This window comes from Cetorhinus maximus, chromosome 1, assembly GCF_964194155.1.
Source record: "Cetorhinus maximus chromosome 1, sCetMax3.hap1.1, whole genome shotgun sequence".
Lineage (NCBI taxonomy): Eukaryota > Metazoa > Chordata > Chondrichthyes > Lamniformes > Cetorhinidae > Cetorhinus > Cetorhinus maximus.
Genome location: NC_135879.1, coordinates 95,955,321 through 95,972,917, shown reverse-complemented (window position 1 = coordinate 95,972,917; position 17,597 = coordinate 95,955,321). Strand labels below are relative to the sequence as shown.

General features: G+C 41.1%; 1 protein-coding gene across 1 annotated transcript in view; it reads left to right on the top strand.

The window, feature by feature from the left end:
* The window catches only part of mapk10 (mitogen-activated protein kinase 10), a 144,197-nt gene that overhangs the window by 66,469 nt on the left and 60,131 nt on the right, over nt 1-17,597 (top strand). The gene's annotated exons all lie outside the window — the stretch shown is intronic.

The window sequence follows — 17,597 nt, the reverse complement described above, 5'->3', positions numbered from 1 at the left end:
AATGTTAAGCATGCAAATGAAGTGAAGCTGGGAATGTCAGATGCAAGTCAAGATAGAGATTTTTGGAAGGTGAATGATGGGGGATATGGTGATTTGAGCAGAGTCTGAGGCCGGGCTACAGCCGGTGAGATAAGGCACTTGAAGGTGTATTGACTGACCTTGAGCACTCATGTCAAGGTATTGAACTTTTTGTGGCATTAAAACCAAGTGTCAAGAATTCACTCCTGGCATTGACCTCCATGGCTATTTGCTCCCATTGTCTTCTGCAAGTTTGTCTGTAGAGCCCCCTAGTCCTCTGTAAGTAAGGCTCATCTCTTCTCTTCTGCACCTCATCAACCAGCATAATGTTGGAAAAGCTTGGAGCCTGCTCTCTCCCATGGCTTGCCATTATTACATATTTTTCCACCTCAAAATGAGTTCCACAACAATTTCTAGCACCTCCTGCAGGCTAACTTTAAGTGGTGCAGGCTAGCTTTAAGTGGTGCTAGCCACTCACAGTATTGGCCCTCTGCTGAGTTGTCCAGCTAACGAACAGCACAGTTAATGCTAGCTGATGGGTTAATTGCACATCACAGTCCCTGCACCCATGTTTGGGGCTATACAATTTAGCTGCCTTTCTTTCCAGGATCTTAAAGTTTTTCCATCTGAGATGTGTTTACATATTGTTTTTGATCCCAGCAATTTTGCAATCCACTAGGATTTATCATTGGAAGGAGCTTTAAATACAAGAGGAATGGGAATGTAATATAAAAACACTGTCCATGGAAATTATAAAGTCATTCCATAACAATTAATAAATGGAATGCTTAAAGTGTTGAGATAGTAATGACCCTGTCAGCGTTCACCTCTGAAGCTGACAGCAACTCCTGGAATCTGGACATGCAAAGTTAAATCTGAAAATCCAGAAGTTGCTGTCAGTGATTCCCTGGTCCTCCAGAGGTTGGACTGTTGAAGTGCCTGCAGACTGCAATCAATTAGAAATCACTGAACCTACATTATTAGTGTTTCTATAAAAAACCCTTAAAAGTTCTTGTTGAATGAGGTATAACTGGGTTTTTAACAGCGTACTAAATCCATAATTTCTGTTGAACATCCCCTCTGGCCCTGAAAACTACTTTTATATTTGTAGAATGTAAAATTTCTCCATTGTGATAAAAAATCCACGTTAAAAAATTTTTTTTGTAAGTTTGTTTATGATATTTCAGCTTCTAACTTACTCCCATTTGCATGTTCCCATCTTTATTTTGCTCTCTAAAATATTAAAAACTGAAGGATAATCAATTTAACTTCATGGTTTGCAGTCTGGGAATTTTTCGATGTGAGTGGCTATTTAGCCTGATTGATGACATCACTTGCTGGATCTCCCTTTGACTTGGTACCAGATTCAGATGAACATCAAGAAAGATAAGATCTACACCACAGAGATCAATAGATCTTTGTAGGCCACATTTCCTGAGGCCAGCAGCAAGTGTCATCACTTCACCACTTACTCCAAAAGTCAGGCCAGAATATTTAAAAGTTTTGAGTGAATCTATGCAGTATTGCAACTTTCAAACTTTCTGACCACACTAATATAAATGAAGGACACTCTTTTGATAGTGTTGTCTTTAACCATCTACCTATTATTACATTTCCATTGTTTACATCTTGTTTCAATGTCATTCACTTACTCTTGAGAGCAGGCAAGTAGACTTGATCAGTTCCAGTCCTTTTTCTGCTGTAGGTACCAGAAATACTCTGGGCCATGGAAAGACCAGAATTAGTTTATCATTTAATTTAATCATTGAATGACCAGCCATTCATAAAAGGAAATTTTAGTTCTCATTCCGAACATTTACTTGCTAGTGTGAGTATAATTACAGTATAATGACCACCACGGTCATTTGTAACCAAGCTGGTTACAAACTACAAAGAGTAGCCATTGAATCACCTTTGAAGTAGCTTGTTAGTTATGTCAGATAGCTTTCACACAACCAATGTAAGATGATACTATTACATACTCCACTGGCACGAATGATAATTTTGGCAGTTTTTAGAGATCAGCTCTAGGGTTGATATTCAGGCTATTGCTGGAACTCATTCATGAAAGACTCACATCAATCCTTCAAAATTTAATATAAAAGATCTGCAATTTCTTTGAGAATGATTGTTATATTAAGGTAACTGAAACTTTCAGTACAGTATTATTAGCACCTGATCCTGTCATATCAATTAGCGGTCAATATTAATCTGGCTAGTGAAACCTCTGAAGGGTACAGACAGATGAGTGATGAAAGGAATAAGAATGTGATAGTTGTTAAGGGGGTAAGCTAACCCAGAGTGAAAACATGCATGAAGGAGACACAATATAAACTTAGCCAGATTCTTATCCTTAATATACATGAATTTTTACATAAGTGACATTAAATTGGAACAAAATAGTAAGTGCTATTTATATACACTTTATACCATTGTGGGGATGGCTTAGAAATGTCACAAAACAACAGGAAACAATGGTAAGAAGATCAACAGGGCATGTAAAGCATGAATGTGCACATGCCAGAGAAGATATCTAAAGATTATTCACAAGACAGGTAGGGATGAGGAGCGGTTAATCAATTTAACTCAACTCTTCACCATGGACAAAAATGCTTCATTTTTACCAAAAACTCAATATATAAGGAAATGCCTAATATCAGTCACTGACTTGTCTATTTTGAGCAGAAAGTCATTCATTGGAATGCTGTTTTATCTTGTTTTCATGGGCCAGGTTTTTCTGGTCGTTGGGCAGGCTCAGCGGGGGAGAATGGGAGCGGCCGCGAAATGGACCACTTCCCGTGATCGAGCCCCAACTGCGATTTCACACTGGCTGGCCAATTAACGGCCAGCCAGCGTGAATCATGCACTGAAGCGCTCAGCGATTCAGCGGGGGAGAGTGAGCATGGGAGTTCGGGTGTGTGCAGTAAAAGCTCCGTGAGGCACAGAGCTGCTTCAGGCAGCTGAAGATTTTTAAAATAAAAAATAAAGCATTTAAAAATGTTAAAGACATCTCCCATGAGCAGGGACATGTTAGAAATTAGTTCGAAATTTTTTTAAATCGCTGATCGAAACCTCATCCCGCCCCTGGATGAAGTTTCGCAAAAAATCCAAATGATGCCTAGTCAATTTGCCTGCCCGCCAACCGTATCGTTGGCCGGGCAGCGAAAAAAAATTTTAAATTATGATTTTAATGGCCTTAATAGGCCGCTTAATTGTTGGTGGGCTGCTGACTCCCACACGCACCTGCTGACTGAAATATCGTGCGAGTGTGCGATGATGTCGGGACACTTACCCAACATCATCGCGTGTCATTTTACGCTCGTTCGGGTCGGGCGCATGCCACATGACGAGTGAAATATTCTGTCCATGATCTATTTTCAAATGAGGAGAGGTGAGAGTGACTACCCTTGGTACCAAGGCAGCATTTGACCGATTGTGGCATCAAGGAGCCCTAGTAAAACTGGAGTCAATGGGAATCAGGGGGAAAGCTCTCCACTGGCTAGAGTCATACCTAGCACAAAGGAAGATGGGTGTTGTTGATGGATGTCAATCAACTCAATTCCAGGACATCACTGCAGGAGTTCCTCAGGGTAATGTCCTAGGCCCAACCATCTTCAGCTACTTCATCAATGATCTTCCTTCCATCATTAGGACAGAAGTGGGGATGTTCACTGATGATTGCACAATGTTCAGCACCATCTCCTGACTCCCCAAAGCCTGTCCACCATCTACAAGGTACAAGTCAGGAATGTGATGGGATACCCTCCACTTGCCTGGATGAGTGCAGCTCCCACAACACTCAAGAAGCTTGACACCATCCAGGACAAAGCAGTCCCGCTTGGTTGGCATCACATCCACAAACATTTACTCCCTCCACCACCGACGCACAGTGGCAGCAGTGTGTACCATCTACAAAATGCACTGCAGGAACTCACCAAGGCTCCTTCGACAGCACCTTCCAAACCCATGACCACTACCATCTAGAAGGACATGGCCAGAAGATGCATGGGAACACCACCACCTGCAAGTTCCCCTCCAAGTCACTCACCATTCTGACTTGGAAATATATCGCCGTTCCTTCATTGTTGCTGGGTCAAAATCCTGGAACACCCCCCCTAACAGCACTCTGGGTGTACCTACACCACAGGGATTGCAGCGGTTCAAGAAGATAGCTCACCACCACCTTCTCCAGGGCAATTAGGGATGGGCAATAAATGCTGGCCCAGCCAGCGAAGCCCAAATCCCATGAATGAATGAAAAAGAATCGTAAATTTCAATAGAAAATGCTGGAAAAGCTCAGCAGGTTTGGCAGCATCTGTGGAGAGAGAAACAGAGTTAATGCTTCGAGACTTGAAACATTAACCCTGTTTGTCTCTCCACAGACGCTGTCAGACCTGCTGAGTTTTTCCAGCATTTTCTGTTTTTATTTCAGATTTCCAGCATCCGCAGTATTTTGCTTTTATTACTGTAACTTTCAATACCATTTTTTGAGTGCATATGTCCCAACATATTTAATTCTTATTTCTTGTCTGCAATATTTTACTATCTATCTATATCAAATTTATTCAGAAATTGCTTCCCACAACATGTATTTTATCTAACTCATTCTAAGGCCCTCAAATTGCCTCTTCAGATGTGCCAAACCTCCTTCCCCACCCTGCAGTTTGGTAGCATTTATGAATTTTACAGTTTGACTGAACCTCTGAAATCAAGTTATTAAAGTAAATTAGATATGATAGGGAACCCTAACATGGATCCCTGGAGCTCTGCTGTCCCTCACTGTGAAATAATTCTCATACCAAGTCCCCTGCTTCCTACCTCTCCACCAGTTTCTTCTTCATTCCCCAGTTTTATTTTCACTAACGCTGCTTTAAGCTTCAGCAGAAGCCTTTTATTTGCAACATTGTCAAACGTTTTGTTGCTGTTCTGTTCATAGTTAGGAAAAGACTATCAGGTGGGTTGGGAATGCTTCACCTTACACAGCTTTACATTGCTGTGACCCAGTAAAGAATTCTCCATTATATTGTAGACCATGGTGTTGTTGATAGGAACAGTTATGAAAACTGTTTTTGAAAATTGATACTTCAGTCTCAGAAATTTGGATGAGGTAAAGCAGTTTTCACTAAATTATAATAGGCTGGAATCTCCTGACTGCATTGACATTTCATTAATGCAGCAATGAGAAATACTGTCGCTCATATAACAAAGTTTAAGCTTTCAGGTTTACTGGACCTATTTATCTTTCTCCTTGTTCTACGGTTTGAATACACTATCAATTGGCAAAATATGACAAATATCAACTGAGTATAATTAGCACACAAATCTTTCTTTAAACATAGAACTTGCATTCATGTGGGATCTTTCACAAACTTAGAATATCCCAAAATGCTTCATTGCCAATGAAGTACTTCTGAAGTGTAGTCACTGTTGTAATGTAGGAAATGTGGCAGCCAATTTGTACACAGTATGATCCCACAAACAGCAGAATGATAATGATCCAATAATCTAATTTAATTATGTTGGTTGAGGAATAAATATTGGCCAGAATACTGAGGAGAACTCCCCAGTTCTTCTTCAAACAGTTCCATGTCCACTTTAGAGATTAGAAGGATTTCAGTTTAACATGCTGTCTGACAGACAACACCTCTGACAGTGCAGAACTCAGTCAGTGCTGCAGTGAAATGTCAGCTAAGGTTATGTGGTCAAGCCTCTGGAGAGGAACTTGAACACACAACCTTCTGACAAAGAGGTGAGAGTGCTACCACAGGAGCAAAACTGACACCTTAACCCATCAACCCATTCACTGTCTTACCTGCTTTAATGCTAGGATATGCTAGACAGTAGGGCGTAATATTCAGTAGAAATTTTAAAATGATTTTGCTTCAATACTAGAAGAATGTGTCAGCCATGGCTCAGTTGGTAGCACCCTTTCCTCTGAGTCAAGTCCTAGCCCACCACATAAGCATAACAATCTAGATTGACACTCCAGTGCCGAAGAAGTGCTGCACTGTCAGAGGTGCTATCTTTAAGATGAGGCATTAAATCTGTCCTCCTAGGTGTTTGTAAAAGATCCCTGGCACTACTTCAAAGAAAAGCAGGAGAGTTATTCCCAGAGTTCTCACTAATATTTATTCCTCAACCACATCACTAAAAGCAGATTATCCAGTCACTATCATATTGCTGTTCATGGGATTTTGCTGTTTGCAAGTTAGTTGTTGTATTTCCTAATTACAACAGTGACTACACTTCAGAAGTACTTCATTAACTGTGCTTTTCGACATCTGGTTGTCTGAAAGGTACTGTATAAGTGCAGGTCTTTTTTTTAGAATGCATACTAACCAAAAGAATAGAATAAGATTCAGTTCAGGAAATATTTTAGTGATTTGTGCTTGTTTCAAATCAATTAACGGTGTTGGGAGGAGTCAGTTCAGTTTAGAAGGAGCTTCTTCACAAAGACCAGTGCCAAATAATTTGATTTGATGTAGACAGGATCATTTTTTTGTTTTAGTGCCTGAGCAATAATTTGGTAGAGTAAGTTTTGCACTTATTATAGAACCTACCTGTCTTTGATTCCCACTGATTTCAATGGGATGAAAAGCTGGTGCGTTCTATCACAGGTCTGCTCTGTCAGATTACTAACCAGGCAGTGAAAAGGAAAATTTAGCGTAGGTGGGCCTAGAGTTTTCTTTTTTAGCTGCGATGATTGCTTTTAATGTTTGAGTAATACCTGGCACATATCAGATCAGCTGTACTCCCTTGCTCCTTTCTGGTACAGTCGTTTGAAAATTATGGGCATTTTTGACATCCAGCTGTTCAAACTTGAGCCTTCCAGCCAATGTTACAGGCTGATTTGAAATGTCACTGCCTTGGTATTTATCATCATTTTTGTTTTATATTTATTTATAAGGTACTGTAGAATACCTAGTACAAATAACAGAGCAGATGCCTCCACCTCTTGACTCTTCAATCATTGCACTCACTAACAACAGAACCATTGAATAAATAAGTAAATATGTGTATTAAATAGGATAGATTGAGATTTGAATAGCTGACGTAGCCATTCAAGTTTCATCAATCAGTCAATATAGTTACAATCAAATGAAAATTTCTCCATTTATCTATAGTTAATAAATGAAAACATAAATGTGTTATCACAAAATGTATATTTATTGCCATATTTCTTTCATAATTATTGATTTTTTTTTCCTTGTAAAGATTTAATGTATTTCCAGTGGTAACATAATTTCATTATTGCATATGCCTTTAAAACAATATCTCGGCATGTTTAGAAAATCTCGAGTTTGTCAAATATAGAAGAAAAAATAATTTCCAAACTATTATTGGGCAACCACACAAGCGAACCTTTCAACTTGCCTTTTGAACAGCAGAGGGCAGCTGCAGCCAGTCAAGGAAAATACAGTCTCTGTCTCTGCTGGAATTCTGTTTGCAAACGGAGGATAAATGTTCCTGATCCATAAATTCCATCAATATTTAAGAAGTGAACAATATGGTTACAAGTAATTCTAACAACTTTTCCTCATGTATAAGATGTTTGTAGAATTGGTTGAGATTATACAATAGTGTTCTTCTTATTCTACATCTATCTATCAATTGATCGATCTTTAGTTGTTTATAAAAGTCTTTATAACCTGGATAACCTTTAAAACTTTAAAGTGTGGGTGTTAAAGCATATGACACAAAAGGTGCTTATTTTTAAGATGAATAATTCTGGTCCTTCCCTTATTGCATTTTAGCTCTCACCATGTTATTTGAAGCCTTCAGCCAACACAGTGCTTTACAGCAGCAGGTGAATGTGGGGACTTATTATCAAATTAATTTTCATTGCTAACATGTCCAGTTAATCCTCTAAAGAGTGTAGTGACTAGTGCATTGTGTCAGTATAACATTGATCCTTGCTCATGGGGAAGGTTCTTAATTAGCTCTTGGGGACAAAGGATTGTTTCGGTTAAAAGGCAATATAGCTGAAATAATCAAACTGCTCCTCAACATGATTCCCTTATTACAACAATTTTCAAACATGCCCAGTATTTGCAATAAAACTAATTTAAACTATTCAAAAATGGTGTTTTAGAAAAGACTGCACTGGATGTATGGTCAGCTGTATATTACATTAGCAGTTACCTTTTTGTTGTATTCTTCTTCTTCTTCCTCAGCAGGACAATGTTTCCTCCTTTTAGATATTAAAACTATAATGTAAACATTTCTATTGTTACTCAGGGTTTACTATAAATTGGGCTTTATTGATAAAGTCTATCTGCTCCTCTTGAGATTGTGTTAGCTATAGGTTTTTCCAGACAGAAACTCCCTCATTAACTGAAATGAAAACAATTTAAAAATCACTAGCCCTCAAAAGCTGAACTATCAGATAATTCATTTACAGCAACTTTCAAGTTTGAGACATTTGGACATTTTATCAGCATTTACCTTTGAGTATGACTATCACTGAATTTGAAAGCGTTAACATAAATAAGTTAGGAGTTGTAATTGGCTAAAAGATGTAACAACCACAAGGGTGTGAAACAAGTATTCTGTAACTTTTTAAATTCAATTTTCACACTGGTCTTTCCTGTCTTCTATACCTCATAAGCAAGTCAGTTCTCCCTGTCAATTACTGGTAATAAAGCTGTTGAGAACAGATACAATGGGTCACATCCTACAGTGATGTTTTCTCAAAGTTTCAGCACACAAGTGCCTAAAATCACATACATTATTAATTTTAGCATCGTATTAGGTAATTTTACACAATCACATCCCCAGCATGGAGACTCAGCTGCCAGTAGTGTATATTGGGACAAAAGAACTAAATCTGAAGTAAAAACCAAAATTGCTGGAAACAGGACTTGCTCATGAGGAAAACCAGTGTCTAAACTGAATTTAAACGTTGCAGAACACTTGCTTCACACCCTTGTGGTTATTACAGCTTTTAGCCAATTACAACTCTGAACGTTTTAATGCTGACTCTAACAGTAGGTCAGGCAGCATCTGTGGAGAGAGAAACATACCCATGAGTTTCTCTCCATTATTACATGGGAGTCCAAACTGCAGCTTGTGGGCAACAGGCCATACAAATCAGACACCTGAATCTCAAAGCCCAAGGGACACAGTATTTTGTGCGCTTAAATTTATGATTTGCTAGTTTGCCCTATTTATGGGCCTGAATTTAGGGGCGGCAATCTCAACTCTGTCGACCCTGCAAAGTTCTCCTTACTAACATCTGGGGGCTTGTGCCAAAATTGGGAGAGCTGTCTCACAGACTAGTCAAGCAAAGGCTGACATAGTCATCCTCACGGAATCATACCTTACAGATAATGTCCCAGACTCCACCATCACCATCCCTGGGTATGTCCTGTCCCACTGGCAGGACAGACCCAGCACAGGTGGCTGCACAGTGGTATACAAGTGGGAGGGAGTTGCCCTGGGAGTCCTCAACATCGACTCCGGACCCCATGAAGTCTCATGGCATCAGGTCAAACATGGGCAAGGAAACCTCCTGCTGATTACCACGTACTGCCCTCTCTCAGCTGATGAAACAATGCTCCTCAATGTTGAACACCACTTGGAGGAAGCACTGAGGGTAACAAGGGTGCAGAATGTACTCTGGGTGGGGGACTTCAATGTGCATCACCAAGAGTGGCTCGGTAGCACCACTACTGACCGAGCTGGCTGAGTCCAAAATGACATGGCTGCTAGACTGGGTCTGTGGCAGGTAGTGAGGGAACCAACAAGAGGGAAAAACATAGTTGACCTCATCCTCACCAACCTGCCTGTCTCAGATACATCTGTCCATGACAGTGTTGGTAAGAGTGACCACCACACAGTCGTTGTGGAGACAAAGTCCCGCTTTCACATTGAGGATACCCTCCATCGTGTTGTGTGGCACTACCACCATGCTAAATGGGATAGATTTTGAGCAGATCTAGCAACTCAAGACTGGGCATCCATGAAGCACTGTGGGCCATCAGCAGCAGCAGAATTGTACTCAAGCACAATCTGTAACCTCATGGCCCGGCATATCCCCATCTACCATTACCATCAAGCCAGGGGATCAACCCTGGTTCAATAAAGAGTGCAGGAGGGCATGCCAGGTGCAGCACCAGGCATATCTAAAATGAGGTGTCAACCTGGTGAAGCTATAACACAGGACTACTTGCATGCCAAAGCTTGCATGCATAAGCAGCAAGTGATGGACAGAGCTAAGCGATTCCACAACCAACGGATCAGATCTAATCTCTGTGGTCCTCCCACATCCAGTCGTGAATGGTGTGGACAATTAAACAACTCACTGGAGGAGGAGTCTCCACAAATATTCCCATCCTCAATAATGGAGGAGCCTAGCACATCAGTGCAAAAGATAAGGCTGAAGCATTTGCTACAATCTTCAGCCAGCAGTGCCGAGTGGATGATCCAACTCGGACTCCTCCGGAGGTCCCCAGCATCACAAATGCCAGGCTTCAACCAATTCGATTCACTCCACATGGTATCAAGAAATGGCTGAAGGCACTTGATACTGCAAAGGCTATGGGCCCTGACAACATTCTGGCAATAGAAGACTTGTGCACCAGAACTTGCCGCGCCCCTAGCCAAGCTGTTCCAGTACAGCTACAACACTGGCATCTACCCATCTATATTGAAAATTGCCCAGGTATGTCCTGTACACAAAAAGCAGGATAAATCCAACCCAGCCAATTACCACTCCATCAGCCTACTCTCAATCATCCCTAAAGTAATGGAAGGGGTCATGAACAGTGCTATCAAACTGCACTTACTTAGCCATAAGCTGCTCACTGACACCCAGTTTGGGTTCCGCCAGGGCCACCCAGCTCCTGACCTCATTACATCCTTGGTTCAAACATGTACAAAAGAGCTGAACGCCCAAGGTGAGGCGAGAGTGTCTGTCCTTGACATCATGGCAGCATTTGACCAAGTGTGGAATCAAGGAGCCCTAGCAAAACTTGAGCCAATGGGAATCAGGGAGAAAACTCTCTGTTGGAGTCACACCTAACACAAAGGAAGATGGTTGTGGTTGTTGGAGGTCAGTCATCTCAGCTCCAGGACATTACCGCAGGAGTTCCCCAGGGTAGTGTCCTCGGCGCAACCATCTTCAGCTGCTTCATCAATGTCCTTCCTTCCATCATAAGGTCAGAAGTGGGGATGTTCGCTGATGATTGTACAATGTTCAGCACCATTCATGACTCCTCAGATACTGAGGCAGTCCATGTCCAATTGCAGCAAGACCTGGACAATATCCAGGCTTGGGCTGACAAGTGGCAAGTAACATTCGCGCCACACAAGTGTCAGGCAATGACCATCTCCGACAAGAGAGAATCCAACCATCACCCCTTAATGTTCAGTGGCATTACCATCACTGAATCCCCCACTATCAACATCCTGTGAGTTACCATTGACCAGAAACCCAACTGGACTAACCATATAAACATTGTGGCTACAAGAGCAGATCAGAGGCTAGGAATCGTGCGATGAGTGACTCCCCAAAGCCTGTCCACCGTCTACAAGGCACAAGTCAGGAGTGTGATGGAATACTCCACACTTACCTGGATGAGTGCAGCTCCCACAACACTTAGGAAGCTTGACACTGTCCAGGACAAAGCAGCCCGCTTGATTGGCACCACATCCACATACATTCACTCCCTCCACAACCGACACACAGTAGCAACAGTGTGTACCATCTACAAGATGCACTGCAGGAATTCACCAAGGGCCCTTAGACAGCACCTTCCAAACCCACGATCACTACCATCTGAAAGGACAAGGGCAGCAGGTAGAAGGGAACACCACCACCTGGAAGTTAGCCCCCAAGTCACTCACCATCCTGGCTTGGAAATATATTGCAGTTGCTTCACTGTCCCTGGATCAAATTCCTGGAACTTCCTTCCTGACAGCACTGTGGGTGTACCTACACATCATGGACTGCAGTGGCTCAAGAAGGCAGCTCACCACCACCTTCCCAAGGGCAATAAGGGGTGGGCAATAAATGCTGGCCCAGCCAGCAAAGTCCACATCCTGTGAATGAATTTTTAAAAATGGGCCTGTAGGTTTCGGGAAGTCTGGTTTAACGTTGTTGGTGGATAAATTATAATTCAAAATAACATGTTGATACTAACAGAACAATATTTGGGAAATTGGTAAAATAATAAGAAGATGAATTCAAATTTTGTATGTGGACCCTGAGGCTCCATGGTAAAGAGATGTGCAGTCTAACTGCATGAAAAACTTGAACACCCCTGTAGTAATGGATGGAAAATCATGGGAGCGCAAACCTGAATTCTCGCTCTCTGTTTCAAGCATACAAGAGCTGAGAGTATAATTTCATCATCATATTTCTCACGCCTGAGATACTTTGATGCCTTAATGTCACTAAATGTGAATTAAGATTCTATGCAGTTGGCTGGGATAAGTTTGCGAAAATTGTAAACACTTCAAGTGGCAATGTTTTTTTTAAGAATTTGGTCCAGTTTGGATTTTCTTCTAGAATTAAGACATTTGGTTTATTAAAATAATGTGTGGATGAACCTTGCAACCACTTTAATTATTTAAAAAGATTTAAGGTGATAGCTGCCTAATTTGCACTAAACTGAATCTATTAACCAAAATGGCTGCAACCTGTACAACCGAGACTGCAGCAGTTCAGGAAGGTACTTTCTCAAGGGCAGTTAGGGATGGACAATAAATGCTGGCCTTGTTAGCGACATCCACGTCTTGTGAATGAATGAAACAAGAGCCAAGCTGGAATTGCTGGTAAGATTGAGAAACTAGGGGTCGAAGTGGAGAGCACATCGTGGAGTGAGTTGGTAACAATGTGAGGTAGGGACAGAGTTAAAAAGGTATGTCCGTACTCGGTATTTGGCTAGCGTGGGAATTTGGAGCATGGGGGAAGGAGTAGTTTCATTAAAATTTAAGTGGATATGAATATGAGCAAAACTATAACTTCACAAACATTTATAGTGAGAGCAGCAATAGGAAAGGACAATGATGCACAGTTCCTGATGGATGTGATGTTTTGAATAGCAGATGTTCACTCTGAAAAATGCATTTCTGGGAAGTGTCTCCAACTGAGTTTAACTGAGCTCAAAATTTCAAATTTTGGGCAGAATTGAAGACAATTCAACACATCAGAGAGGTAGGGAGTTTCAGAGGCTAGTCATCCTTGTTGAGGGATATGAGGATGGGATGGGTAGAGGAAGGTACAGTGATTATCCACAGCCCAGGGAAGGTGAGAAGGGACAGGCAAGGTCAATAGTGCCTTGAGCAATTTAACCTGAAGAACTGGCTACCTGTGGGGAGGATGCGGCTCCTGGACAAAATTATCAAATGGGAGGCAATGATAGCTTTGTTCTCAGCTTTTACCATAACAATGGAATTAATTTAAAAACTATCTGGAGTGAAAACAGAAGGTGACATTTTTTTAAAATGGTGATGGAGGAACTAATTTATCAAAATTAGACAAATATCCAGGACCTGTTGATTTCCACCCCTGCAAAGAGCAGGTGAAGGAGTTGTTGATTCGAGCAGAAATTTGCAAAGTGTCACCGATTAAATGAGTGGGCAAAACTGTGGCAGGTGAAGTTCAGCCTGGGACTGTGAGAATTCATTTGCTTTGGACCTAAGAATATTTTCTAAATGGTGAGGAAATAGAAACTGGAAAAGCAGAAAAATTCAGCAGCCCATGTACAGAAAGCATTAAAAACTAATGAACAAGACCAAAAAATAATTTAAAGGGCTGATGAAATTGTGCCCTTTTTATCTCAAGAGGAGTAGAATAGAAGGGGGTGGAAATTATGTTGCAGCTGCACAGAGCTCTGGTTAAACCCTCATTTAGACTATTGTGTTCAGTTCCAGTGCCACACCTCAGGAAAGATACATTAGCCTCGGAAGGACTGCAATGCAACTTCAGCAGAATGGTCCTGAACTAAAAGGGTTAAATTATATTCACTTAGATATAGAAGATTAAGGGTCAATCTAATTGAATTGTAGATTAATGGATTTGATAGGGTAGATACAGAAAAACTATTTACTCTGCTGGGAGAGTCCAGAACAAGGGGGTGTGGTTTATAATTTGAGCTAGGCTGCTCAGGGTGAAGTTAGGGAGCATTTCTTCACACAAAAGGGCAGTGGAAATTTGGAATTCTCTGCCCCAGAAGATTGTTCAGCCTGGGTCAATTGAAAATTTCAAAACTGAGATTGATAGACTTTTCTTAGGTAAGGGTTACAGAACCAAAGCAGTTGGACGGAGTTAGCGTGTAGATCAGCCACGGTTTAATTGAACGGCAGAATAGACTCATGGGGCTAAATGGTCTGCACATGTTCCTATTTTCCTATGTTCCTATAATCGCAATTGTTACAAATAATGCTGCTTATGAAAAAAATTAAGAGCAGGATGACATTTAAATAAAAACTTCTGTCTGAAGTCTAGCCATTTTAAAGCATTTTTTAATGTACTGAAATTCATATAGAATATCATATAGAATCACATTTTATATGATGATAATTTATTGAATAGAAATAATTCTAAGATAAACTATCTGGGCTTGAAAGCTACAAATTTCTAACAATGGCTTATATATAAATGAAGTACATACATTATTTTTATACTTGGTATGAAAACCAGTAATAATTGATGAATTAAATGTGCTGACAGCAGAGATTTTCTAGCTGATTGCACCAAAACCTCCAGGCATGCACTCTCCAGAGAGCACTGCATGCAGCTAGTATCTGGTCAGCAAAGAAAATGATTGATTGCTTGGGAAGACTATTGGGTATTTGTTTCACAGAATATTTACAGAATGCTGCAAAAGCAATTAGTTCAAGGGTAGAAAAACAAAAAAGGGCCCTGAATTTTCTTTGATTTCCTGCTGCTGAACTATTGTAACTCCACCAATAATATGGCAGAAGTCCCATTTCAGAGAAATTCGGGGTTCTAATATTTCAGCTCGGACCGAAACTGCAAAATTGTTTTATTTCTGGTGAAGTGGTCATTTGCTTCTGTTTCCACTGTGAATTCCTAAGAAAATGGTGTAAGTATGCAAAGCTTTTTAATAAGTAGTAAATGTTTTTAATAATTTTCATTGGTTTTCTTTTTTGCGGCAGCTGTAGTCACCTTGTTTGTTAGTTATTCTGTTTTGCACGTTAATTATCCTTCATTCCATTTTGTTTTCAGTTGATAACTGGTCAGTGGGGTGCATCATGGGAGAAATGATCAGAGGCGCTGTGTTGTTCCCTGGCACTGATCGTATCCTTCATAGCAACCTTTGACCACTAGCCATAGATTCCTGACAGTAACAGTTGAACTTTCCACAAAAATGGGTACTTTAAAACGCAATTATGTTTGTCTCTGTTGTACTTTGGGAGAATCTAGTCTCTTGTGCATTACTTTAAAAGCGTATTGGTGGAAGCTACTTTGGTTAAAAAAAAATCACCAATAATATTTATAGCTCAACCAAGTATTTACAAAACGTTAATTCTTTGGTTATTTGATAGCTTTTCACTTAGGCATCATAATACACTGTTATTCTAGCGGCCATTAGTCAGGAACTAACACAATGCCTATTTTCACAAAGAGCAACAAAGCAGAGATGGCCATATCACAGATTTAGGAGGAGAGGGTTTTGAAGATGGTGTAAAACAGACCGCTGATTTGCTATTGCATGTTTTGCATTATTGTCTAAGGCCAATTTGAGTCTGTTGAGTCTAGGTCAATTTCAACCCCTGGACTTCCAAAAAAGCTTCTGGCAAAGTCCCAAGAAAAGAAGTGGGGATTTAAAGTAAATCTTGAGAATGGATCATAAAATAATTGGCTGAACGGTGGAAAGTAATGTGTCATTGGTCTTAATTTTCCAATGCAGCTTAGTCCCTCCCCACCAGCTAAATAGTAGGGGCAGGAGCCCCTATGGGAGGCGATGGCATAGTGGTATTGTCGCTGGGCTAGTAATCCAGAGAGCCAGGACAATGCTCTGGGGAAAGGTGGGTTCCACAGCAGATGCTGGAATTTGAATTCAATAAATATCTGGAATTAAAAGTAATGATGTAAAAACCCACTAATGTCCTTTAGGGAAGGAAATTTGCCACCTTTACCTGGTCTGGCCTACATGTGACCGTCCAGACCCACAGTGACTCTTAAATGCCCCTCTGAACAAGGGCAATTAGGGATGGGCAATAAATGTTGACCACGCCCACATCCCAGCCCCTATATATGATTATATATAAAAAACATAATTTAAATAATTGAGCTGTTTAAGATGGTGAAAGGATTTGATGGATTGGATACAGAGATTCCTTTGGTAGGTGGATCCAGGACAACGCCTTAAATGAGAGCCAGGCTGTTCAGGAGAGATCTCAGGAAGCACTTCTTCACACAAAGGTTAGAGGAAATCTGGAACTTCCCCAAAAAGCTGTTGAGTCTAGGTCAATTAAAACTTTCAAGACTGAGATGGATTGATTTTTGTTAGCACGGGCTTTATGCTCTTGGTTATCAGGTTCGCTTTGTCTGGCAAACGCTAGCTGTGCCCTTGATATTAACACATTAGTCGGTGCTTGAAACAATATAGGCAGAGAGACCAATTAACTGAACAATTATTGGAACTAAGAGCAGAGCACTAACGCCACATGTGCTTCTTCAATTACCTCCAGCTCTAGACTGTTACCTCCAGCTCTACAGTTACCCAAGAAGCCCACGCTGTGTAACAATTGGTCAATACAGTCACATGGTCAACTAACTACATTCTCTTAAAGGTACATAGCACTCCACTTTACCACATACGTCCCCCTTTACTTGAAAATACAATTGACAAGCTTCACAACATCCCAATTATTTACATGAATAACTAGTTACAAATCAAGCCTCTCAGGAGGCTTCCTCGGACATGTCAAGCGTCATAGCTCAATGGCTTCAGCTGGTTTTTCCAAGACCATCTTCTCAGGGGTCAACCATCCACCAGGCTCTTTGGTGGAAGTGGGCAAGTTTGTTTCTTCGACCCTCTTGGGTCCAACAGGCCCCACTGTTACTTACAAATCATGTGACATTTCTTCCACGTGCAGTGCAGACTCAAACACAAATGATGACGGCATTCCTTCTTGCGGGACTGTCTCTCTTCTCCGGAGATGATCCATGTGTCATCTAATTATTGGGCCGTTTGCCAACACATTATAGGAGAGAGATCCTGTCACGGCACTCACTTCGCCTAATAGCCAATTTGGCCAGTCTCTACAGTTCTTTATGAGAACTGTGTTTCCCACCGGGAAATTTCTTTCATGATTATGGCCATCTTGACTAGCCTTCTGGGCCTCTTGTCTTCTCTCCACCCTCCCCCTTAAATTCGGCCTGATGAGAGTTAGACAGGTGCGGAGATGTCTCTTCATTAGTAATTCAGCGGGGGCAATACCGATGGTCGTATGTAGTATTGTCCGGTATGTGAACAGGAACCATGACAATCTGGTGCTGATGGAATCCCCACCCAGTTTTTTCATCCCAGACTTAAAAGGTTGGACTGCCTGCTCAGCCAAACCATTAGAGGCAGGGCAGTAAGGCGAGGTTTTGATATGAG